The sequence below is a fragment of the Vanessa cardui genome, chromosome W, assembly GCF_905220365.1.
Source record: "Vanessa cardui chromosome W, ilVanCard2.1, whole genome shotgun sequence".
NCBI classification, from domain to species: Eukaryota; Metazoa; Arthropoda; class Insecta; order Lepidoptera; family Nymphalidae; genus Vanessa; species Vanessa cardui.
Genome location: NC_061153.1, coordinates 4,399,672 through 4,426,884, shown reverse-complemented (window position 1 = coordinate 4,426,884; position 27,213 = coordinate 4,399,672). Strand labels below are relative to the sequence as shown.

General features: G+C 38.4%; 1 long non-coding RNA gene across 1 annotated transcript; it reads left to right on the top strand.

The window, feature by feature from the left end:
- Positions 1 to 23,224: 23,224 nt before the first annotated feature.
- LOC124542746 lies at positions 23,225 to 26,983 on the top strand. The gene is made up of 3 exons (XR_006967374.1): positions 23,225 to 23,435; positions 23,517 to 23,633; positions 24,052 to 26,983. It is a non-coding gene; the product is annotated as an uncharacterized LOC124542746 (long non-coding RNA).
- Positions 26,984 to 27,213: the final 230 nt, after the last annotated feature.

Below are 27,213 nucleotides of genomic sequence, written 5' to 3'. Positions count from 1 at the left end.
TCGCTGAGTGTTCGATTAGTCACATTGTTTAGGTCATTTAATTTAACGCACCGAGTTAATGAACCAACACGAATAACCAACGATACTTCTACGTGTATTGACAATGTGTTTTGTGACTGTGAAATATATGAATTTTCAATTATAAATAATTTAACTTCTGATCACTGTGGTCAGAAGTTTTCTTTAGAACACAAAGAAATTATTCATTCAAAAAAAATAATGTACAGGCCAATAACGGCTCATAAAGTAAACTGTTTTAAAGATATTGTGGCGTGTAAATTAGCTTATTTAGATCTAACGACACAAGATCCAAATGAACTTTATAATTCATTTTTTGAATTAATATTAATAGAATTTAATAAAATATTCAAAATGAAATCATTTTATAATAATACAAAATTGAAGTTTAGTGACTGGGCTACTATTAGTATATATAAAAGTAGAAATAAATTATACGACCTTTATGGTATGAAGCAGTGGAATCAAAACGAAGCCTTTCTAGAATATGTCAATAAATATTCCAAAATATTTAAAACAGTATGTATTTGTGCTAAGTATTTATACATAAAGAACAAAATTTTGACTTCCGATAATAGAATAAAGGCCACTTGGGACATTATTGGAAGTGTTAGTGGAAAACCTAAAAAGGAAAGTATACCTATCAAATTAAACACAGGCAGTAAATACACAAATTCTGATTTGGAAGTTGCAAATTTATTTGAAATATTTTTTGATAACATACCTAATAAAATAACATCTCATTTAAAATCATCTACATTAGATGCAGCTAGATTATTAAATAAACATGTTTCTAAATGCGTTATTGATTTTTCTTTTGAAACAGTTTCTGCAATAGATGTTATGAAAGTATTTAAAACACTCAATATTAAAAAAACTATCGACGTATTTCGGTAAAATTCATAAATAACATCATACACGATATTGCTCCGTATATAGCAGTAATTTTTAACAAGAGTTTGGACACGGGTTCATTTCCTGACTTGTTAAAATGTAGTAAAGTCTTACCACTTTTTAAGAATAGAAATAGAAGCGATCACAGTAATTACAGGCCTATTTCAATACTCCCATCTTTGAGTAAAATTTTCGTAAGAAATATTTGAAATCAACTTCTTATCCATTTTGGTACAAATACTATTTTTCATAGTGAGCAATTTGGTTTTACAAGAGGTCGATCAACAACTGATGCGGGAATTGCGCTTCTATCTAGCTTCTATCTAATAGCATATTTACGATGCTTGGGAGAAATCACAGAATGCTATTGGAGTATTCTGTGATTTATCTAAAGCATTTGATTGTGTAGAACACGAGACGCTTCTTTATAAACTCAAATACTACGGCGTTAAAGGTAGGGCTCTTGATCTCATTGCTTCATACTTAAGTCAAAGAATCCAGCAAGTTTTCATTAATGGAATAAAGTCTACTGGATCGCTAAAAATGGGTGTTCCACAAGGTTAAATTTTGGGTATCTTTCTATTCCTAGTATATATAAATGACCTTCCTTTCTTTGTTAAAGGTATTTGTGATATAGTATTGTTTGCTGACGATACTTCACTGATTTTTAAGGTTGACAGGAAAAAAACTGACTATGACGATGTGAACGGTGCCTTATCAGAGATACAAGATTGGTTTAATGTAAATAATTTGGTTTTGAATACTCAAAAAAAAAATGTGTAGTTTTTACCCTACCCAATGTTAGGAAGCAAAATTATAATATATCTTTAAGCGGTGGCCCGCTTGATGTAGCCGATACTACCGTGTTCTTGGGAATGCAATTGGATTCCAGACTTCAGTGGAGTCCCCATTTGTCGTCCCTAACAGGGAGACTCAGCTCCGCAACGCTCCGGTAACGCTGCAGACATTCAATCTGTCTTTATTTTACAAAAAAGAGCAATTCGGCTTATTTATAACCTTGGAGCTAGAGATTCTCTTCGGGATGTTTTTAACAGAGTAGGAATACTCACTGTTGCGTCGCAATATATTTACAACAATATAATGTATATTCACAGTAACATTGATAACTTTGATAAAATCAGTGATAATCATTGTATATGCACTAGAAGTAAGGATAAGCTTATAACGCCAAGTTTCCGACTCCGCAAAGTCAATAAATCTTTCTTGGGGCAAGGTATCCATTTCTATAATAAAATTCCACAGACATTTTTAACTTTGCCGTCTCGTAAATCAATCAAATCGTTTATAAAAAATACATTGGTGAAAAAGGCGTATTATTCGATACAAGATTTTGTAGATGATAAAAAAGCGTGGAATTAATACCTGTTGACTTCCAGGCAGGATATATTAATTTAATAATTGTATTAACTTAAAAATTAACTAACATGACTGTATTTTTTTAAATGTTGAAAAAGAGTAACTATTGAGTTTCTTGCCGGTCTTCTCGGTAGAATCTACTTTCCGAACCGGTGGTAGCTTCACTTAATTTTTAAATGACGATTCAAAAGTGCTTGTAAAAGCCCACTTGAATTAAAAAAAAAAAAAAATCAACACGCTGTTTAAATAATGACGCAATGACATTTGCACTAAATCTAAAAATTATATAATAAATTACATTACAACTAACCTATTTTTTATATATGATATAAATATAAGTGTTTATATGAGATTATGTATTGTTTTCAAAAAACAACATGGAATTCTGCGGTTACGATTATACTAAAATTATAAATGTGAAAGTATCTCTGTAAATCTGTTTTTGACGATGTTATGCACAAGTTATCTGGAATCAAGGCAACCCCTAAAACCCAAAACGCAAGCTAATCACCAGGCAACAATTATTAGTCAGTATATGTTTTTTTTAACAAATTCTAAACAACAATTTCATATGTCAGCGAATTCTATGTATAATGATTGACTATAAATAAGACACAACGGTCGCTTTATTCAAATAACTCATACAATAGAGGTTATATATTTATTTAAACATCTTTATCTATTTATATACCGAGTTTTCCTCCTTATCACAAAAAATATACCGATTACCGCAGACGCGATTCTCACGTAGTGGTTTATTGCGCGAATACAGGTTTTCCTATTCATTGTAAAACTCGGTTTGTGTTTTTAATCTTATTAGTCGCATAAGATCGCAGATCATGTTTACCTGTGTTGCTATATTTTTAATTTTAATGGGTACAACACAGCATGCATTTTAATCTTTTATATATCACTAGTTGATGCCCGCGGCTCCACTCGCGTTTTCGGGATTGGTTGTCATATTGTGTTGGACAAAAAAAAGCCTATGTCTTTTCTTGGAGTTCAAGTTTGCTTCGTACCAAATTTCATCAAATTCGGTTCTGTGGTTTGGTAGAGAAAGAGCGACAGACAGACAGAGTTATTTTCACATTATAATATAATATTAGTATAGATTTTATATGTAATTATATAAAGCAAAGTCGCGTTTAAAAACTCTTATTAAGTCCAGTTATAGCTCTTTTTAAAATTGTATTTTTTTTTTTATTAAAATATATTTGTACTTAAATACAATTAAAACATTAGATCCAACTCGCTATCGCAGGAATACTCATATACTCCATCTACTTTACTCAATACTCTTTCATCCTTCAACTCCGCTCTATTTAAAAGAGAATTTCAAATTTTTAGGTTCAAGTCACAATCGTTCTCTTCGTTCAGAAGATAATTTACTTTTAAAGATCCCTCCTCATTCGACCTCATTCTATACAAACTCCTTTACTGTTCAGGCTATTCGTCTGTGGAACTCTCTTCCTGTTGAAGTAAGACTTGCACAATCACTTGCTTCATTTAAAAATTCCTTGATACATTACTATCTTGCACTTTAATTGCTGCACTTAATAGAATTATTTACTTATTTTATTGTTTATTTTTTCGCGAGACATTATATTAATTTTTGTACATTTTATTTGGATTTAATTAGATAGATACATATATGTATGCATTTTAGATATCAGATATTGTACATTATTTTTTATATATATTTTTTAATATATTAATATTACACTGTATTTATTTATTATGTTTATATCTGCTCTGTACACCCCTACCTCTTTCTATATCTGTTTTCCTCTACCTTAAGGTTGCCTGGAAGAGATCGCTGTGTTAGCGATAAGGCCGCCTCTTGTACATCTTTCATCTAACCGTGTATATGTGATTTATTTACTGGTGTACAATAAAGAGTATTTTGATTTTGATTTGATTTTGATCCAACAATTCAAATGCTGGTGATTCATTTAAAAATAATCATTTCTGTCAGTACACATAAGTCTTCGACGGCAAATTTGATCCGTTCGGAATGTGCTCAGGCTCAGGACCAACAACTTTACGTGTTTTCGGAGGTACGGATACTTCCTGCAGCCAAACTTGGGTATTCCGAATTATTTTGCAAAATCTAACAGTTTTTAGAAGCGTGGAGAAGCTGTTGACTTCCAAGCAGGATATATTAATTTAAATAATTGTATTAACTAACAGGACTTTGTATTTTTTAAATGTTGAAAAAGAGTAACTACTGAGTTTCTTGCCGGTTCTACTTGGTAGAATCTACTTTCCGAACCGGTGGTAGCTTCACTTAATTGTTAAATGACGATTCAAAAGTGCTTGTAAAAGCCATTTGAATAAAGTTTATTTTGAGTTGCCCATATTGCTTAGTTAACGCAACGTGAAGTACAGTAGATATGGATAAAAAAAGTGCGACTCACACATTTCCTAACTGCTTACCTTCTCTTCTCGATTTAATCCTTGTCTCTTCTGATACTCACGTCGAAAAATTCGGTCAATGTGCTGCTACTGCCTTTTCCTATCATGACCTTCTTTTCTTGTCTTACAAACTATGACCTCCTAAACCTAAACGTAGAATTGTTATGAGGCGTAATTTTTGTAGGGTTAACTTTGACAGGCTTGTTGAGGATGTGTCGAATATTGGCTGGTCTGGAGTGCTTAGTGCTTCATCAATTGATGAGAAATTAAATGCTTTCAAAATCTTTTTAACTCAACTTTATGACAAGCATGCTATTCGACCAGTGCTACTGAAGCATCTACCGGCACCATGGTTGACTGACGAATTGAAATCTTTGCAAAAGAAAAGGGATATAGCCAAAGCTAATTTTAGACTTGATCCCAGTGATGTAAATCGTGAGAAGTACCGAAGAGCTCGGAATCGCTGTAACAGGGTGTGTAGGGATGAACGTCGACGCCACATCTATAAGTCTGTTATTGAGGAAAATGACTCAGCCCGAGTTTGGAATTTCCTCAGATCCCTAGGAGTTGGGAAACAACAACAAGATCTACATTCTGAAAACATAAATCTAAATCTACTAAATCAGCATTTCTCCTGCTCTGTCTCTATTGATAATACCACAAAATTAAATACAATTTCTCAAATTTCATCTTCCATAACTACCGATCTTCCCTCTCTTCAATTTAGTCAATTCACGTGTAGTGATGTTAAGAAGAATATTCTAGCCGTATCGTCTAACTGTGTTGGTACTGATTGCATTAGTCGTCAAATGGTAATTCCTATTATAGATAATCTAGTCCCTATAATAGCAAATATTTTCAATTTTTCCATTGAGAGTGACATATTTCCTTCTTGTTGGAAAAATGCTTTAATCATTCCCTTGCCAAAAAAACCCACCTCGACCTCCTTTTCTGACCTACGACCTATATCTATTCTTCCTTTCCTCTCTAAAGTTCTTGAACGTCTAACTTATAATCAAATTAACCTCATCCTCTGCAGATACAATATTTTCAATCCCTTTCAATCCGGATTCCGCTCCGGCCATAGTACGACTACAGCATTAGTAAAAATCACTGACGATATTCGTATGGCTAAAGACAAGCGTCAGCTCACTGTTTTGACGTTACTCGATTTCAGTAATGCCTTCATGAGTGTAGATTTTGACATTTTGCTTGCCGTATTGCGTTCTCTTAACATATCGCCTTTAACGATTGACTGGTTTCACTCTTACTTGCACGGTCGTCGGCATCGGGTGAGACTTAACGACACTTTTTCTGACTGGAATTCTGTCAAAGCCGGTGTACCGCAAGGTGGCGTGATGTCTCCACTCCTATTTTCACTTTTTATTAATACTATTAGCTCCTGCCAGCCGTCTTGCGTAAGTCGTCACTCCACCGTGCCCGAGGACGTCCTACACTACGTTTGCCGAGAGGCGGTCTCCACTCTAGAACACGTTTCGCCCAACGGTTATCGGTTCTGCGACAAATATGGCCAGCCCACTGCCACTTCAGCTTACTAATCCGGTGGGCTATGTCGATGACTTTGGTTCTCTGGCGGATCGCCTCATTTCTGATGCGATCCCGCAGAGAAACGCCGAGCATAGCCCTTTCCATAGCACGCTGAGCGACTTTAAACTGGTGGACCAGCCTTGCCAGTCCACGTTTCGGCTCCGTATATCATGACGGGTAGGACGCACTGGTTGAAGACTTTCGTCTTAAGGCACTGTGGGATCGACGATGTAAAGATTCGACGTAATTTTCCAAACGCTGCCCAACCTAGCTGAATTCTTCTATTCACCTCGTCCTCAAAGTTGTTTCTACCAAATCGCAAAGTCTGCCCAAGGTAGACATATTTTTGAACAACTTCGAGGACGGTACCGTGTATCGCAATCGGTTCCGGTAGAACATGTTCATTGAACATGACCTTGGTTTTATCCAAGTTCATCCGTAGGCCGATACGCATAGAAGAATCAGCCAGATCGTTCAGCATTTGTTGTAGGTCCTGCAGCGTTTCTGCCACGATGACGATGTCGTCTGCAAATCTCAAGTGAGAGATGTATTCGCCATTGATGTTGATGCCACGTCCTTTCCAGTTCAGCGTTTTTAACATATCCTCCATTGCATTAGTGAACAATTTGGGGGAAATGACGTCCCCTTGTCTCACTCCTCGATGCAATGGTATGGGATTTGTTTGCTGATTCTGTACTCGGACGGACATGGTGGCGGCTTTGTAGAGACATCTCATCACTTGGATATATCGCCAATCAACTTGGCAACGCTGCAGGGACTCCAGAACAGCCCAGATTTCAACCGAGTCAACGGCCTTCTCATAGTCCACGAATGCAAGACACAGGGGCCGATTATACTCTTGGGACTTCTGTATAATCTGCCGCACTGTGTGGATGTGGTCTATGGTGGCGTATCCGGTCCGAAACCCGGCCTGTTCTGGGGGTTGAAATTCGTCGAATCTTCGCGCAAGACGGTTCGTGATCACTCTTGAAAACAGCTTATAGACGTGACTCAGTAGGGATATGGGACGATAGTTCTTTAGCAGGGTTTTGTCTCCCTTTTTGAAGAACAGGACGACCACACTCATACTCCTACTCCACGCCTCCGGAGTTCTCCCTTCGAAGAGGACAGAGTTAAAAAGCGTCTGAAGATCCCTAAGTACCGGTTTACCTCCCGCTTTTATTAGCTCTGTGGTAACGCCGTCTTCTCCAGGGGCTTTTCCATTCTCAGTCTCGATTTCGCCAATACTGACTTCAGGCAGGTCTTCGGAGAAATAGCGTGTTAATGTAGCTCTAGAATCCTCATTTCATTCTTCTCATTTCATCTTCATTTCGGGATCAGGTCGAGATCCATGCGATGCGTATAACCGGCCGTAGAAGTCCTCCATTTCCGAAAGTACTGCCGGCTTAGAAGAAACGACTTCTCCACTTGCTGTGGTCAACTTCGTCAGGTGGCTCCTTCCATGAGATTGTACGAACACCTTAGACACCCGATTCTGCTCAATAGCTCTTTCAATAGCAAGAGTATTTGAGCACCGGTCGTGTCGTACGCGCCTGCTGATCTCTTGGTTTAATTGCCGTTTCTCTGACGATGTGACAGGTGGGTTTTCACGTCGTTTCTTCATGAGCCCTAAAGTCTCTTCCGAAAGGTTGGACTTCCTGCCCTTACGCTGCATGCCACAATATCTCGTGCCTTCTTCCCTGAGAATTCAAACAACATTTTCGAGGTTCTGGTTTACGTCAGTTGTGGTTTCCACAGCAGCGAATCGGTTCTCCAGGATTGACTGGAATGTTTCAGATCCCGCAATGGTTTGGAGCAGCTTCGGTCGGAGCGTGGACGATATAAGACGAACGCGCTCGGCCTTAAAATTGATATTCAGAGAGCCTCGGAGAAGTCGGTGATCACTATCGGAATTGAACCTGTTAATCACTGAGACGTCTCTGAATATATGCCTCTTGTCCGTCATTACGAAGTCGATCTTATTTTTTATCATAGTGTCAGGGCTTTGCCACGTCCACTTTCTTTGCGGCTGCTTTTGAGCTGCTTTGAGGAGTTCATCTAGAAGAGCCCCTCCCGTTCGAAGAAGTTGACAAGCATTTGCCCTCTATGATTCCTGCTTCCAAATGCATGGGGTCCTACTACCGATTCGCTGCAATTCTGTACTCCCACTTTAGCGTTAAAGTCCCCCATGACAACGTTGTAGTGGGTTTTCGTGTCAAAGTGGAGGGCCCTCGATACGTCATCGAATAATTCTTCCACTTTATCGTCCGAGTGTGTCGAGGTCGGTGCGTACGCTTGCACCACCTTGATGTACCTCTCGGTCTCGGTCTCGGATTTCCACAACGTTGTCAGCTAGGGACTTATTTACCAGAAACCCAACGCCACCTTGGGATTGTTGGTCTCCCTCTCGGAAGTACATTAGGTGGCCCGATTCGAGGGTTACGGGGTCCTCTCCCTCTCTACGGACTTCACATAGCCTTAATATATGCCACTTAATTTTCCCAAGTTCTACCTCAAGTTGCGCTAGATGCGAGTCAAGCCGTAGAGTCCGTTCGTTGTACATCGCAAGGGTCAGTCGGTTGTGGTGGCCTCCCGTAGCCCGGTGCGGTGATTCTTAGCACCCCCCGTCCCGCCGTTATCATCGTCGCCACCATGACGAAGAATAGCGGGGCTGCCGGGAACTGGGGGCCGTGGCTTGCGTGTGTGCTGCATGTGGAGGATATTGCCCATAATCGCCACGCTGGGCAGGCGGGTTGGCGATCGCAGGACGTAGTTTCTCGCACCGGTGATGCTGCTGCCCATCACCGGGCCTGTGGTATTTTTTTTTATGGCATAGGTGGCAAACGAGCAGGAGGCTCACCTGATGGAAAGTGACTACCACCGCCCATGGACATCTGCAACACCAGGGGGCTTGCAGGTGCGTTGCCGGCCTTTCAAAAAGGAGTACGCTCTTTTCTTGAAGGTTCCCATGTCGTATCGGTTCGGAAAAACCGCCGGCGAAAGCTGGTTCCACAAAGTGGTTGTGCGAGGCAGAAAATGTCTGAGAAATCGCGCTGTTGTGGATTTTCGGACATCAAGGTGGTGCGGGTGAAACTTAGAATTTTGGCGAGATGTCCGAAGGTGAAATTCAGCAGCCGGGATTAATCCGAACAATTCCTCGGAACATTCCCCGTGAAAAATTCGGTGCCGAATTTGCGCCTTGTAAAGTTTTAGGCGATGGGCCGACGTGAAATACTGTCTCGCCTTGCTGAGCACGCCCAGCTTTTTTGAAGCCAATGTGGCTTTGCCTTCCAATTGGCCGCGGAACTGAACGAGGCTCGAAATATCAACGCCAAGTATTCCGATACTACTTGTAGCGGCTATCGGAATGTTCTCAAATCGTGGAGATACGACAAATGGTGTTTTTTTAGCGGTTAACGCGCAAACTTGCGTCTTTTTGGGGTTGAAATGGACTAGATTTAGCCGGACCCAATTCGAGACTTCGTTTAATGAAGACTCGATTTCAGACACAAGTTTGTTCCGGTTCTCTTCGACGTTTTCCCGAGAAATATAAGGGCGGCCGGTGTATAAGGTGTCAACGGTACTGTCGTCTGCATAGCAATGAATGTTCCCGATTTGCAACAAATCATTGATATGCAGAAGAAACAGAGTGGGTGATAGAACGCAGCCTTGTGGAACACCAGCATTGACGAATTTTAAGTCAGAGTATGCACCGTCGACAACGACCTATATGCTTCGATCTGCCAAAAAGCTAGTAATCCAATTGCATAATTTCCCGGGAAGCCCATAGGAAGGAAGTTTCGAAAGAAGCGCTTTGTGCCATACGCGATCGACGGCCTTCGCTATGTCCAAGCTTGCTGCTAATGCCTCCCCCTTGCTCTCAACTGCTTCAGCCCACCTGTGAGTAAGGTAAACTAGAAGATCACCGGCTGAGCGACCCCGACGGAAACCGTACTGGCGGTCACTAATCAGCTGATTCTCCTCTAGGTACCGCAGGAGCTGGCAGTTAATAAGGGACTCCATTATCTTGGAGAGCAAGGAGGTGATGGCTATAGGCCTATAATTGGATGGGTCTGAGCGGTTGCCTTTTTTAGGGATCGGATGCACCAAAGCTGTCTTCCAGGAATTCGGGACGACGCCTGATTGCCGGAAAAGACGCGTTTAGACCGGTGCCAACTCGGGAGCACATGTCCGCAGCACGTTTGGAGGGATACCATCGGGTCCGCTCGACTTATGAATGTCCAAGGAAAGAAGTGCTTTACGAACTGCACTTTGCCGGAATTTAACCTCCGGCATCGTGGTATCACACCGCGGAATTGTTGGTGGAGATTTTCCTTGGTCATCCAGAGTCGAGTTCGACTCGAAGAGAGAGCCTAAAAGATCAGCTTTCTCTTTCGCGGTATGGGCCAATGACTTACCGTTCCTGTGCAGAGGTGGAAAAGAGGGCTGACAGAAATTCCCTAAGACAGCCTTAGCGAGAGACCAGAACGCTGAAGGGAGACGCACCTGTCTCTCGCCAATTCTGCCAATGTACTCCGTCTTCGCCCTAGCAATCACGTTTTTGAGGGACCTAGAGGCAGAGTTATATTCCTTTTTGAATGCGCTGGTATTTACATCACGAGATGCAGATGCATTAGCCCAGGTTTGATAGCGTTCCCACTTTCGGCGTGATGCCGTTTTGCAGAAGCGACCAAACCAAGGCTGGGACTTGCCACCGATGGGTAGCAGCAGCAGCGTTCAGATCATCCGGCGAGAAACAAATCTGCCCCCATGGGTAAGATGCAAAAAAAGACCGCATCCCATCCCAATCTGCTGACTTGTAGTGCCATACTCGGCGGCACCCAAGAAAGCGAGGCCGTGAGTACCGCACAACCGGCACTGTACTCCGGACGAGACAGTGGTCAGACGAGCCCAGAGGGGGATCAACGATAACCTGATAGCTATCCGGATGCGAAGTCAGCAGAAGGTCCAACAGGGAAGGTGTATGATCTTCCACATCCGGTATTCGCGTTGGCGAGTTGACCAGTTGTATCAGATCATATGCTAGAGCGAAGTCCAGAACAGATCTACCCGCATGATCGGTGGTACGTGAGCCGAGCCATTCTGCGTGGTGAAAATTAAAGTCACCCAGAATAATGATCTCTGCGGATGGAATCTGCTGCAGCACGGAATCTGTAGCCATTTGGACGTGCTCAACCAGTCGGTCGGTTTCGGCATTACCGCTATGGGACCTATAAAGGCACGCATAGATTCGCGGATGGTCATCGCAGTCTACACGCAGCCAGATAATCGATAGGTCCTGTCCTTAAAGGCTGCCGAGGCGTCGAGAACAGATATCATCTCTGACGTAAACGCATACCCCAGCTCGTGGTATAAAGGAATGTTCCAATTTGTACCCAGGGTACGAGAGAAAAGTCGTATCGGCAGGAGAAGATATCTGGGTCTCGGTTAGAAAGAGCAAGGCCGGCTTCGCCGTTTCCAGATGGTAGTGAACGGCGTTGAGGTTGGAGTTGAGTCCCCTTATGTTGCAGAAGTCCACAGCGAGGGTGGTAGGGGTTGCCTTATGATGCCTGCTCCGCTTGCCTCGAACAGTGGCGAGCGCAAAATTGCCCCCCCCCCAGAATTCGGAGGGCAGCCTGGGCATCCCTGCTCAGGTGGTGTATGTCCTGAGCATGGATGCCCAGAGAGGGATTCTCCACCGCTGTCGCTGATGGTACCCTCCTGGGGTAATTTTACCAAATTCTGCACAACCATCAAGTTTTGGGGGGGAGGGGGATTGGGCCTCCGGAACTCTCACTTACCGGTCGAAACGCGGTAGCATAGCTACCACTTTACGCCGATTTTAAGTGAGAGAGTGGTACTTCCCCGGGCGTGCCGGCCCATTCGGCTGTAACCTGAAGGTATACAGCGTGGCACTACCACTTTTATGTATTGCCTTTATTGCTTAACACACCATCACGCACGCAATATACACCTTGTAAGTGCGAGCATTACGCCTTTTGCTTTCTTTAATCACAAAGGGACCTGCAAAATCTACACCAATATTTTGAAAGCAACGTGTACCTTGTACTCTAGGTTCTGGTAAATTTCCCATAAGAGGGGTAATGGGTGTAGGTTTTACTCTACAACAGGTAACAACACACTTTGCGAGGCGCGATCTTATGAGATTTCGTATTCCTAAAATCCAGAACTTTCGCTGAATTATAGATTGTCGAGTTCGTGGTCCGCAATGAAGATGAAGTCGATGGTAGTAATCTATAATTAGTACAGAAACTCGAGAAGTTTTAGGTAACAATAAGGGATATATCGCGGATAGTGGCAGCTGCGCATTTTTCAAACGCCCCCCCACTCGCAAGAGCCCTGCCTGATCGATGAAGGGATTTAGTTTTTGAATGGACCGTGAATATGATTTGTTATCTTTAATTGATTTAATTTCTTCACCAAAATGATTTGTTTGTTCATGTTTCACTAGCTCGAATAGGGAGGATTCCAGCTCTTCTGTGATTAAGCCTTCAAAATCCTTGTTAAGTTTTCTTGATTTAGAAATAAATCTTAAGCACCATGCTACTATTCGCTGCACTTTAGATAATGATGAGTAATCTTTTAATATTTTTGCTATAGGATTTTCGTTAGAGTATTCAACAGTATGTACTAAATGAGGTAAAGTTCTCAGCTCCGGTAGATTTTCAGATGATGTATATGAATATTTTGATATAGGCCAGTTAGACGATTCTAATACGAGCCACGCTGGACCAGCACACCACAACGGAGACGAGATTAATTTGTAGCATGTAAGTCCACGACTACTGTGATCCACAAGATTGTCATTCGTAGATACGTGGTGCCAATTTTTTGTTCCTATAGTGTCAGCAATTTTTACTACGCGATGAGATACAAATGTCTTTAGTTTTAAGGTTCAGTATTAATCCAGGATAGCATTGTACTACTGTTCGTTAGTGCGATTACGTTTCTAATTTTGATATGTGACTGAAGTAAATCGTTCATATGTTTCAAAACTCGAGCTAGAAGCACTGCACCAAGAAGTTTAAGACGGTTTATAGTAATCGGTTTAATCGGAGATACTCGCGACTTAGCAATAATTAGATTTATCGATGCCTTACTTTGATTTATAGACTTTAAGCATACGCAACATCCATAAGCTTTAGAAGAACTTTTTGGCGGTAGGTGTCAAAAAGCGCACACTGTTAAAAAATCACTCTCCAAAATTTTTTTTATTTTTTTATTTAAAATCTATTTTAACAGTTTAAAAAGTAATATGTTACATAAGTGACATATATAGGCTACTTTACATAAGTTATTGTGGTTCTTATGTCTTTAATTGCATAATAATTACACTTACCTGTTGGCTCTACAAACTTTCCCAAGGAATTTTTGACACATCACAAATAAAACATTATTTATACTTAAATACAATGGCAAGAGTGGAAGATATCCTGGAAGTTCATAAAAACATAGCAGAATCGCTTGGTAATAGGATGGCAGAATTCGAAAAACAGCTGAAATCCACAAGTAGCACTGAAGGTAATAGGAACAGTCTTGATAAACTTGCAAGTGAGTTTAAAGAGTTTAAGGCCTCAGTGTGGAACATCCTGGACCTCCTAAGGACACTTGTCAATAATTTATCTTCACAAATTGATGACATCGACAACACTTCTAGAAGAAATGCTCTGCTGTTCGGTGGTATTCAGGAGGCTGAAGGTGAGAACTTGGTTTCAACTGTCCTTGGAACAGTTCAAGTGTTGATGGGCATCCCTGATATTCAGCCAGGTGCTGAGTGAATTCTTGAGTAAGGTTCGTCAATCTCTCTTCACAAAAGCAAGAAAAAGATTTGGCATAACTAACACCTGGACCCTTAATGGAAACATATATATCAAATTGCCAAATAACGAACGCAGGCGTGTCACAACTCAGGAAGGTTTCGATGAATGCCTGAAGATGTTCCCCTGTCCATCGCCTTCAACACAGTCCGTTGACAAGCCTGCCAGCTCTGTGCTGCCTCGAGTCAGCCCTGCACCTCTTCCTGACGCCAGCAAAAGGCCACTTACGCGACGAAATTTGGTCAAGAAGCAATAGTATGTTGTTATCCTATGTATTCTATATCTTGTTTTGGTTTTACTTTCATTTATTTTACTTATAATCATCCCATAGTACATACTGAAGTCCTTCTATTCTTTCGATAATAGTTCGTATTATTTGCGATTAATATGCATATGTGTGAAATTTATTTAAAATCTACACAATGCTTATCTTAAGTTACAGTTCACTTACACTTACTTAATTAGTTTTTACCATCACAATGATATTTATATTGTCCCACAATGGTCATTTCTTGTGGGTAATTATGATACTAGTAATTATGATACTATATTTTCTTTTCTTTTAATTATTAGTGTACCCGTAGCAATTACAATATTTTTATTCTTTATCCAAGTTAATAGTGGGTATATTTGTTTATCAATTCTATACTGTTGACACTTGACAAGTTGACACCTGAGGCGCGTTTTGAAGAATATATAGTCAATTGCTAGTGACTTGGATGATTGTGTTTTGGCACACTTTTTTTTCATGTCTAATAGATAGAGGAAGGTCGATATATTTGAGATACTGCAGGTAATATGGAATAGATCGATATCTAGAAAATTAAAAATTATTTAACGCATTTTTGGTCGAACTATACTGTTTCATTTTAAAGATATTCGCAAAAAAACAAACATGTATTCCAAATATGCCGCACTTACTCTATAGATATAGATAACAAACTTTATTAGAAGTGTTTCTTTCTACATTTTTTATTTTATATTAGATACATGTTTCTCAACCTGTATTCGTTAGCTACATTTAAATGGATAGAATCACTTTTTTTTATATAGTCATGTCATTATGGTAAAAGATTGTATTTTAACTTTCATGTGCTTAATAGATTATTTTTTTTCTTTTTAATATCTACTTTTACCTTTATTACGAAATTTTTATTTACAAAGTTTTATTTACATGTTTCTTTTCATCATTATTAATCAACTATTATTATTAGTAATCCATTTTAACTTTTGTGTTTTTTGGGATGAGCAAACTTTTTTTGTAATTCACTTAGATACATGGTTTCTAGACCTTAACATGCATTGTATTTTTTTTGCTTATGTATTTTAGTATTTCTTTTTAGTTACGTATTTTAAGTGAATTGTTGTGAGCCAACAGAATGTGTATAATTAGTCTAGTCAATTTACTTGATTTATTTTAGTTTTTTTAATTCTTGGATTTCGTATAATTATATTTAAATATTTGTTATAGATAAATATATTATTTTATAAATATATATTTTATTTAGTATATTATATTTTTTTCGTATATGCATTATGAATTCAAGCTCTGAATCATTTTATTCTGCAAGAGATGATGATAACGACATTTCTTTTCTCAGTATTGATGAAAATTTTCAATTACTAGGAGATTTACTGTCTAATGAATTCTCACATTTTCGTAAGAATTTAAATATTTGTCACATCAATGCGCAAAGTGTTCCAAGTCATTTTTCCGATCTCTATTCTACATTTAACCAGACATCCATTCAAGCTGTCCTTATTTCCGAGGCCTGGTTAAAACCTTCTCTTCATTCTACTTCTTTTTCTATACCTAATTATATCTTAATCAGGAATGATCGAATCGGAAAAAAACTGGTAGGGGTGATGCAATATATTTAAAAAGTCACATCCCTTACAAACTTATTTGTCCATCTACTTCCCAGTATAACTCATCTTCTGAATATTTATTCATCGAGATAGATGTAGGCACCAAAATAGCCCTTGGAGTGGTCTATTGTTCCCCCAATATCAATTATTTTTCTTCTCTTGAGTCCCTCTTCGAGAATCTGATACCTAAGTACACTAATCTTATTGTAATGGGGGATATCAACACTTGTCTGATCAAGAGTAATTATCGGTCGTCCAAGCTCAGATTTATACTAGACTCCTTTAACCTCCAGGTTTTACCGCTCGCTGCAACACACCACCCGATCGACGGACCCGATAGTCTCTTAGACTTAATTATAACGTCTAAAGGTGACTTGGTCTCTAAGTTTGGTCAGTTTTCAGCGCCTGAATTCTCTTATCACGACCCAATATTCGCTTCCTTTAAATTCAGACCACCTAAGCCCAAACCCAAGATGCTGCTGCTGCGAAGCTACCGTCATCTAGATCTCGACAGGTTATTGGACGATGCTACTCTTATTCCTTGGACGCAGATAGAGGTGTTGTCGTCAATTGACGAAAATTTGCATTTTCTGTGCTCTAAATTGATTGAATTATTCGACCGACACTCGCCTCTACGCCTTGTTAAAGTAAAAAATTTTTCAAACCTTTGGTTTAATGACGATTTAAGAAAAGCGAGAGTCAAGAGGGATAAAGCCTTCCGTAAGTATAAGAGGGACCGTTCCGCTCTCAACTGGTCAGCTCATAAAGCTGCAAGGAATCGCTGCAATCAGTTGTGTAGGAAGCTCAAACGCCGATATATCTTTGACAAAATACGTGAATCTTCTCCCGAGGAAGCTTTAAAATTTTTAAATACCCTCGGTATTGGCAAGTCTCAAGCTTTCCCTGATCAATCTCAATTCGATCTAAACAATCTCAATCTTCACTTCTCTTCACCTCCAGTCCTCGACTTGCAAACTAAACTTTCAACGCTTTCTGAAATACATGGCTTGCCTAGAATCACTTCCCCACCTTTCAGCTTTTCTCCTATAACGGAGAATGATGTTAAGAAAACCATTCTTTCGATCAAATCTAAGGCGATTGGTTGCGATGGAGTAAGTCGAATTATGATTACCCTTATCCTCAATTTTCTAATTCCCTCCATAACTCATATCGTAAACTTCTCCTTTACCACGAGTACATTTCCTGAGATGTGGCGCAAGGCTTTTGTTCTCCCACGCCCCAAAATATCAAATCCTTCGCTGCCTTCTCATTTTCGTCCTATAAAAATTCTCCCCTTTTTATCCAAAATCCTGGAGTCCATTGCACACCAACAAATCATTTGCTACCTTCATAAATGCGACTTATTCAATCCACACCAATCGGGCTTTCGCCCAGGTCACAGCACAACAACAGCATTGCTAAAGGTCACTGACGATATTCGTATCGCCATGGAAAACCAGCAACTCACAGTGCTCGTGCTAATTGACTTTAGCAATGCTGTCAATGCAGTAGACCATGACCTCCTTCTTGCATTTCTTTCCCATGCTAACTTGTCAGACTCTACCGTTGAATGGTTTTCTTCTTATCTTAGGGGGCGTCGGCAATCCACACGCATTGGTCAGCTACAATCTGATTGGTGCGAAGTGAGTGCCGGCGTTCCTCAAGGCGGCATATTATCTCCTCTGTTATTTTCTGTTTTTATAAACGCCATCACTAAAATTTTAACTTCGCACTACCACCTGTATGCCGATGACTTGCAGCTCTACGAACACTCTACTGTCAATGATCTTGCCGCGGCTATTAACTCCCTAAATGACAATCTCCACCGCATTTCTCTTTGGTCCGCTAAATATGGTATCACTGTCAATCCATCCAAGTGTCAAGCCATCATTATAGGCAGCGGGAGACGGTTAGCTAAATTATATGTTCTGACTCTTTTAAATAAAACTAGTTATACCGGATTTGAATCGCGTATATTAATTATTTTTGGCATCCCGACGTTTCGAGCACTTTACAGCGTTCGTGGTCACGGGTAGACTAAGGTGGCATTTGTCTATTTGAGGAACAAAGAAATATTATTTACAACTACCGCCAACGATTTCTCAATTGGTATCTTGAGTGACGTTCCGGTTGCACGCAGAAGGCACTGACTGTATCTTTAGGTCTTGCAGTCTGTTGGATTTGGGATTTTAAATTTTTAATAAGTGGATCCCAGGTGTTAGAAAGTCTCCAACCATCTTCTCTATTGAAGTTCGGATGTTTTGAATTTCAATAGCCTCGCATATCATTCTAGGAATGAATCTGTGTTCTTTAGCGAGGATTTGTGGTTTATCAAATCGAATAAAATGGTTGGGTTTATCCAGAGCATGTTCACAGACTGCAGACTTTGAAGAACGCCTATTTTTGACATCTCCTATATGTTCCTTGACCCTGGTACCGATACTCCTCTTTGTTTGGCCTATGTAAGATAAACCACACTCACATTCGAGTTTATATACTCCCGCAGTTTGTAAAGGAATGTTACTCTTGATAGGTCTCAAGAACTGGCTCACTTTCTTATGAGGCTTGTAAACGGTTTTAATCGAAGCTCGCTTCAAGATGTTGCCAATCCTGTCTATAACTCCCTTCACATATGGTAGAAATGCAGGTTGTCGCTCAACTGTGGGTGGCTTGATACGGCTTCTGCGATGCTGGCGAGGCACGGGCAGCTTGTTCTGGTGGAGTGCAAGCTTGACCTGACGTAGCTCGTCCTCTAGGTGTTCAGCATCGCAGAGATGGTGGGCTCTCTGAAACAAAGATTTGCCAACGGTAGCTAACTGACTAGGGTGGTGGTGCGAGTCACCATTGAGGTATTTGTTGGTGTGTGTGGGTTTCCTATAAACTGTGTGACTTAATGTATTGTCAGGATTCTTGATAATAAGGATGTCAAGGAAAGCTAAAGAATTATTTGCCTCTAATTCCATAGTAAATTGAATGTTTTTATTTATTGAATTAAGATGTACTAAAAATGCAGATGTTAGATCACTAGGTAATATTGTGAAAGTGTCATCTACGTACCGTTTATAAAACCTAGGTGTTATTGGTCCGGAGCGAAGAGCCCTCTCCTCCAGGTCTTCCATGAATAAATCGGCGACCACTGGGGATACTGGAGAACCCATGGCTACCCCGTCAACTTGTACATAGAATTCATCATTCCACAACAAATAACCGGATGTGTGGCAGTGATGTAACAGCTCTGCATATTCAATAGGCATGTTGTGTGTCGGTAGCTTCCTCTTGACAATTTCGATGCAGTCTTGTATGGGTAAGCACGTAAACAATGACTGGATATCAAAACTAACCATTGTCTCGTTGTTGGTTAATTTAAGGTCTTTGATTTCACCAACAAACTGGTAAGAATCCTTGACATACGCCGCAGTGTGTCCTCGGAGGGGTGATAATGTCCTTGCTATGTGTTGAGCCAATCTATACGAGTGATTTTTTGTCCAGATTTAATTTCTCTCGATGTTTTGATATTAACGCGGATGTCTTTTTAAGAATATTGTTTGTAGGGTCTTTGGTTACTTTTTTATAAGTCTTTACATCCGATAAAATCGCGGAAATTTTCTGGTTATAATCACACGTATCCATCACAACGGTCGCGTTTCCCTTATCTGCTCGGAGGACTGTAATGTCTTTATTGTTGCGTAAGTTCTTCAGTGCAATAGATTCATCACGAGTAAGGTTTCTTTTCGGTGGCCGGCTTCGACGTAAAACACTTGAAATGTCCTGTCGAATAGCTTCCGAGTCTTCCTTTGTGATGTTATTTTTGAAAAGACACTCCTCCACATTGCAAATAATGTCATCAAACGGTATTTTTATTATCAAGAATCCTGACAATACATTAAGTCACACAGTTTATAGGAAACCCACACACACACCAACAAATACCTCAATGGTGACTCGCACCACCACCCTAGTCAGTTAGCTACCGTTGGCAAATCTTTGTTTCAGAGAGCCCACCATCTCTGCGATGCTGAACACCTAGAGGACGAGCTAGGTCAGGTCAAGCTTGCACTCCACCAGAACAAGCTGCCCGTGCCTCGCCAGCATCGCAGAAGCCGTATCAAGCCACCCACAGTTGAGCGACAACCTGCATTTCTACCATATGTGAAGGGAGTTACAGACAGGATTGGCAACATCTTGAAGCGAGCTTCGATTAAAACCGTTTACAAGCCTCATAAGAAAGTGAGCCAGTTCTTGAGACCTATCAAGAGTAACATTCCTTTACAAACTGCGGGAGTATATAAACTCGAATGTGAGTGTGGTTTATCTTACATAGGCCAAACAATGAGGAGTATCGGTACCAGGGTCAAGGAACATATAGGAGATGTCAAAAATAGGCGTTCTTCAAAGTCTGCAGTCTGTGAACATGCTCTGGATAAACCCAACCATTTTATTCGATTTGATAAACCACAGATCCTCGCTAAAGAACACAGATTCATTCCTAGAATGATACGCGAGGCTATTGAAATTCAAAAACATCCGAACTTCAATAGAGAAGATGGTTGGAGACTTTCTAACACCTGGGATCCACTTATTAAAAATTTAAAATCCCAAATCCAACAGACTGCAAGACCTAAAGATACAGTCAGTGCCTTCTGCGTGCAACCGGAACGTTACTCAAGATACCAATTGAGAAATCGTTGGCGGTAGTTGTAAATAATATTTCTTTGTTCCTCAAATAGACAAATGCCACCTTAGTCTACCCGTGACCACGAACGCTGTAAAGTGCTCGAAACGTCGGGATGCCAAAAATAATTAATACGCAATTCAAATCCGGTATAACTAGTTTTATTTAAATGTGTAATAATCGCGAAAATTTAAGACAACACTATGTTCTGACTCTGCCCAACCTACGATATAATAATATACCAATAGAGTTCAGCAGCAGTGTTAAAGACCTCGGCATTATCATTGACAGTAAACTCAGTTGGGGGGAACATATTAAAGAAGTTTCTCGTAGGTTTTACGCCACTATGCATTCCATGATGCGTTTAAAAAACTTTTTGCCTATGGAAACTAAAATACAGCTTGTTACTACCCTCTTGGTTCCAATTCTTAATTACGGTGACTCCTGTTATCTAGATCTGTCGGAAGAACACCTACATAAACTTAATCGTCTCCTTAACACTGGCATTCGCTTTATCTTTAGTTTACGCAAATTCGACCACGTTTCTCGTTTTAGGAAACAGTTACACTGGCTTCCTATACGAGAACGTAGATATACTCGGCTTCTATGTCTTCTCTACTCGATTCTTACTGACCCTAATGCTCCCACTTACTTATCCTCTAAATTTTCTCTTCTTTCCTCTACTCATAATAAGCCCCTACGATCCTCTCAATTCCTTACCCTTTTCATACCTTCCCATAAATCTGGCTTTGTTTCCAACTCTTTCTCTCTAGTTGCAGCCCGGCTTTGGAACACTTTGCCTGATTCTATTCGTAGAGCTCCATCGCGCGATTCCTTCAAGCGCCAAGTAAAACAATTTTATCTGTCGTCTGTCAACACTGTGTGATGTCTTTTCATCAATATTATTATCATAATTGGATTCTTGTATATATATATATATATATATATATATATATATATATATATATATATATATATATATATACTTATGTGTATATGTTAAATAATTATGTACTTATATATTATGTATCTGTTTGTGTATATTTATGTATATTATGTATATGTATATTTATGTATAACATCGCAATGTATTGTATTATGATTATATATATTTATTATTATTATAGGCATCTATTGCTATGTATATATTTTAAAATTTTCTTTAACTTCTGTGCACACCTTACTGACTATTCTCCTACACTATTCTGGGTTGGCTGGCAGAAAATGCTGTTATAGCGTTAAGTCCGCCCTTTGTACTTGTTTTAAAGAATAATAATAAAAAAAAGAACCATCACATAAACCAATAAGATCGCATACCGTTGAAGTTGAAGCTAAAATGAAACGTAGAATTTGTATTTTATTTAAATTACTTAATTCAGCAAAAGTTATTTTTTTATCGTTTAAAATCGATTACATTTAAATCATAATCTGCTGTAGTTTTAACTTACGATATAAGATAAAATTTCAATGAACATTCCTTCGTACTTTGCAAGTAAATATTATATAATATAAAAACTCAAACGTTTCACGGTATAAATAACGTATAAAAATTACATTACACACGTAAAAAAATTCAAAATGGCGAGTGATACTTTCATCGATGCAGATTATTCATCACTGAGAAAATAAATTATGCACATAAGCAAATAGGTGAATATCGTTTAAAATGACTACACAAATAAATTAGTAGTTCAATATTTCAAGTAATTTCTATTACGTTCAAGCATATTCAACACGGTTGTATTATCTATCTATCTAACTATCACCTTATGAAATAATAACACCAAAGGAGAAACAATCTAAACCTCTTATTGTTCATCTTATTACGTTTAAGTTAATATTGTTTGTTTTCAACCTACTTCAAAAAGGAGGAGGTTATCAATTCGTCTGTATTTTTTTTTTCTTTTTTTTTTATGTTTGTTACCTCATAACTTTTTACTGGGTGGACCGATTTTGATATATTTTTTTTTTGTTTGAAAGGTAGTGCTTCTCGTGGTCCCATTTTAATTTTATCCTGTTAGGATGATGGTATCCCTATGAAAACGATGTAAGTAATGTAATGTGCATTATTTATGTGCGCGATAAATAGGTGAATAACTCAAAATTGTGCCAACCAATTTTAATGATTCTTTTATTATAAAGGATATACTTCAAGGGTACTATGGTGAAAGTTTGAAAGAAAGAAAGAAAGAAAGAACACTTTTATTTGGGACAACATGACACTTGGTACAAAATAAAAAGTAAAAATAATAATAAAAAAAATAATAATAATTAAGTACTAATAAATTATCATTTACACAAAAAAAAAAAGAAATAAAGTGAACAATAAAAAAAAGTAACGATACAAAAACAAACATAAAGAAAAAGAACAACTACAATATACGTGACGTGTCCCAAATAGGTATACCATTCAGCAATTCAAAGGTGTGGACACCTAATGCTGATTTTCAATGGTACCCTTTTTTTTATATACCTACTGACGGGCGGTGACCCAATTAAAATACAAATACTAAAATTTAAAATAAAGACAATAGACATTACACATATAATTTATTTATAAGATAAATTGCATACATTAAATAATAATTTATTCATTCAATAAAACTACACGCAAATATATTTATATTTTGTATAAAGCAAAACCAGTTATGGAGAAATAGGATCACTAGGAATGTTATTACAATGCCACGTGCGCCGCGCGCCGGTGGTCGCGTGACGCGTGCATTTTAATTGTATTATAATTATAGTGAATTCAGTGGACACAAAAAGAAAAGAAAAGTACTCGGTGGACGTAAGAGTTTAAGGTATAAATATATTACATATAATAATAAAGTATGTGAGCTTATATTAAAAATAACTAATGAGATACTTTCTTTGATTTCTAGACTACCCAACGATAAAATCAAATAATAAAACCTCATTATTAGCGGCAGTTTTCTCAGCATAACTAACGTATAGTAGTTGGAACAACACCATGCAAGCAGCGGAGCCATAACATTAAGGTAAGATGATATATAATTAATATTTATATACCTAGGTAAAGAAAATTAGATATTAATGTATGTTATATTTTAGTACTATATTAATATATAATCGAAGATCTATTTGGTTATTGAAAAAAAAAAAAATACAAGTAAAAAAAAAAAAAAAAAAATTAAAAAAAAAAAAAAAAATTACAAGGTAATTAAGCCGATGTCACGCCATCGTTATGTAACTCGAGAACGAAGCCAATTTTTTAAGATTATGTATATGTAATACTTATATATAACTAATATAAACATATATACATAGAAACACATACAACCATATATATAATTATACATATACAGAAATACGAAAATACATTTATTATTCCGATTCTAACTGTAGATTAAATAAATATTTTTTGTATTTAATATTAAATGTTTTTATGGTCTTTAGGATCCGAAGCGGAGGGGGGATGTTGTTCCAACACCTCGTTGCTGCGTACCGAAAACTGCCGCGGAATGCTGCTGTGCGGTGTGACGGCACATTCAGCATATAAGATGAAGCTCTCGTTTGGTAACTTCTATTACTTTCATTGGCCCAGCTCAGTTTATTATATAGATATATAGGCGTTTTATTTTTAATTACACCAAACAACAAGGTTGCAAAGTGCAGTTGCCTACGGTATTCCATCCTCGCTATTCGGGCGTTGTTGAGGTAAGGGGAAACATGTGCGCGAGGCGGTATTTTGAAACAGTACCTTATACATGCATTTTGTACCCGCTGTATAAGATTTTTGGTACGTGTGAGTAATCTAGGCCCGATGACCGCATCAGCATAATTAAACTTCGAAAGCACTAAAGTGTCGCATAATTTTATACGCATATCTTTACTTAGCACGTCCCGGATCTGATATAAGACTTTTAGCCTGTAAAAGCAATTGCGAGCTGTATTTATAGTGTGCTTTTCGAATGTTAATCGCTCGTCGATCAACAAGCCCAAACTTCGTGCTTCCGTGACTCGGTCTATTCTTTCTCCTTTGATATGCAAGAATGGATTTAGGTCATTAATTAAATTGACATGTTTTTTTGTTCCTAAAATTATATATTTGGTTTTTATCGGATTTAAAATGAGATTATGACAATCTGACCATTCTGAAATACGTTTAAGATCATCATTTAAATTTCGTATAGCCATATTTGCTTCTGAATTTTTGAAAGATAAATATATTTGTATATCATCAGCATAAATATGATAATTACAATGTTTTATATTTTCAACTATATCCGCACAGTAAAGCGCAAAGATAATAGGCCCTAATATTGATCCTTGGGGGACGCCTCTGTGAACGGAACAACAATCAGAGAGAGCCCTCGAGCCATCCTCATTTATTACCTCTACAATTTGTTTACGATTTCCTAAATAACTAGAAAACCATTTAATTGCGTTACAGCTGAACCCGTAATATCTCAGTTTTGCTAAAAATAAAGTCCTATTTATTGTGTCAAAGGCACGCGAGAAATCTAACAAAACAAGAATCGTACCCTCACCCCTATCCTGTGCACATAACACATTGTCAATCACATCCAATAACACGGTAGTAGTGCTGTGATGTTTTCGAAACCCGGACTGTCTTGTGGGTAAGATATTGTGAGCCTCTAAGAATCCTGTTAACTGGTTACACACAATTCTCTCCAATATCTTTGAAATACAAGGTAATATGCTTATTGGTCGAAGATCCTTAAATTCACTAACGTTGTCTTTCTTGGGTATAGGTCTCACTAGAGCCGTCTGCCACAAGGTCGGAAATGTGTTGCTTGTAATAGATTTATTTATAACTGTAGTGATATGTGCAAGTGTAGTCGGTAAAGTCAGTAGGAGCATATCCAATGAGATACTGTCTATACCCATAGCATTTGACTTTAAAGAGTGTACCGTTTTTAAGACCTCAAATTCATCGACAGTAACCAACGTGAAAATAGCTGAGCCATATTTATGCATCTCATAATAATCGATTGTCGACGGAGAAACGTAGTTCCTACCAGGAATGTTCAAAAAATGGTTATTTATCGTATTCGGATCATTAAGTTCTTCTGGTATAATATTATTATGCCTTTGTTTTATGTTAACATGCTTTTTTAAGTGACTCCAAAGTATAATTGAGTTTTTGATATTTGAGTTTATATGGAAATTAAAATAAGCCGACTTCTCTCGATAAATTGCTTGAGTGACCTGCGATTTTAAGTCTTTATAATAATTTTTACTTGTTTCCGACCCAGATCTTTTTGCCTTAACGTGTGCCTCATTCCGACGATCCATCAATAACTTTATATTATACGTTATCCAGGGGTACTGATCTTCCTTAATATAAATCATTTTAATAGGCGCAACTAAGTCAAATACCCACAGCAAATTACTAGTGAATACGGCCACCATGTCGTTTATATCCTCGATATTCTTCACGCTCTGCCAGTTAATTAAATTAAGTGCTTCAGTAAGGTGTTCTGAATTAATATCTTTTAAAGGTCTAATCGCAATAGTTTTTGGTAAGATTTTATTTTTTTTAATAGTTATTTCGCAGGATATAAAGGCATGGCCACCGAATTCCGCTACGTGGTCTACTGTAATTTTACCAACCGGAGTATTTGAGCAAATAAGATCAATCATAGTCTCACTATTAGGTGTAAAATGTGTTGGTTCTGTGACATATTGTGTTAAGTCATGAGTTGAAAGGAACAAGTCCAATGCCTGCTTATGATGATCTCGAGTGCCAATATAATTAATATTAAAATCTCCTAATAAGTACAGATTATCATGATAGGGTAAGCTACCTATAGATTCTGTCAAGGCGTCAAAGAAAGTTGTAATATTTCCCCAGGGAGGGCGGTATGCTGTGCCGACAATTATAGTTTTGCTATTTATTTTGATACTTACCCACATTTGTTCCACAAGGGGTGATATCGGATGTACAAGTGTACACACAGATATACCGCGTTTGACGTAAAAACCGACACCCCCACCTCGTGAACGTATTTCTGCTGGCCGTGGTATGTGTCGCAACCGGTAGCCAGGCACAACAGGAGCTCTGCCCTCCTCTCCCGGGCGCAACCATGTCTCGTTAATTGCTATAACATCTACCTCATGGCGCTCCATAAGCACTATAAACTCGTCGTGATGTGAGCCAAGCGAACCCGGGTTGAACAAACCCAATTTAAGATTTTTATAATTGATCATTTTTTATAGTAAGTAAAAAAAAAAAAATATATACAAAGAGATAAAAAATAAATGAGATGCACAAAATATGACCGTTTCATAAAATAATACTAAGCTGTATATAAAAGAATGATGTATATACTTAGAGTTATTCAAATGAACGTAATAGTTAATGTGGGAATATATAAATAATTTTATATTAGTTTTATACAATATTAAATATTTTATCATACTGACCGGGGACACGTCATTGAGGGTTACAAATTGCGTTTCCAAATTACAATAATTTTGATCATTATCCAGCCTTAACAAAAGTATATAGTAAGCGTAGACAAAAATACTAAATATAAACATACCAATAAAGACAAATAAATTAATTTTACCTAGACTATAAACAAACAAGAA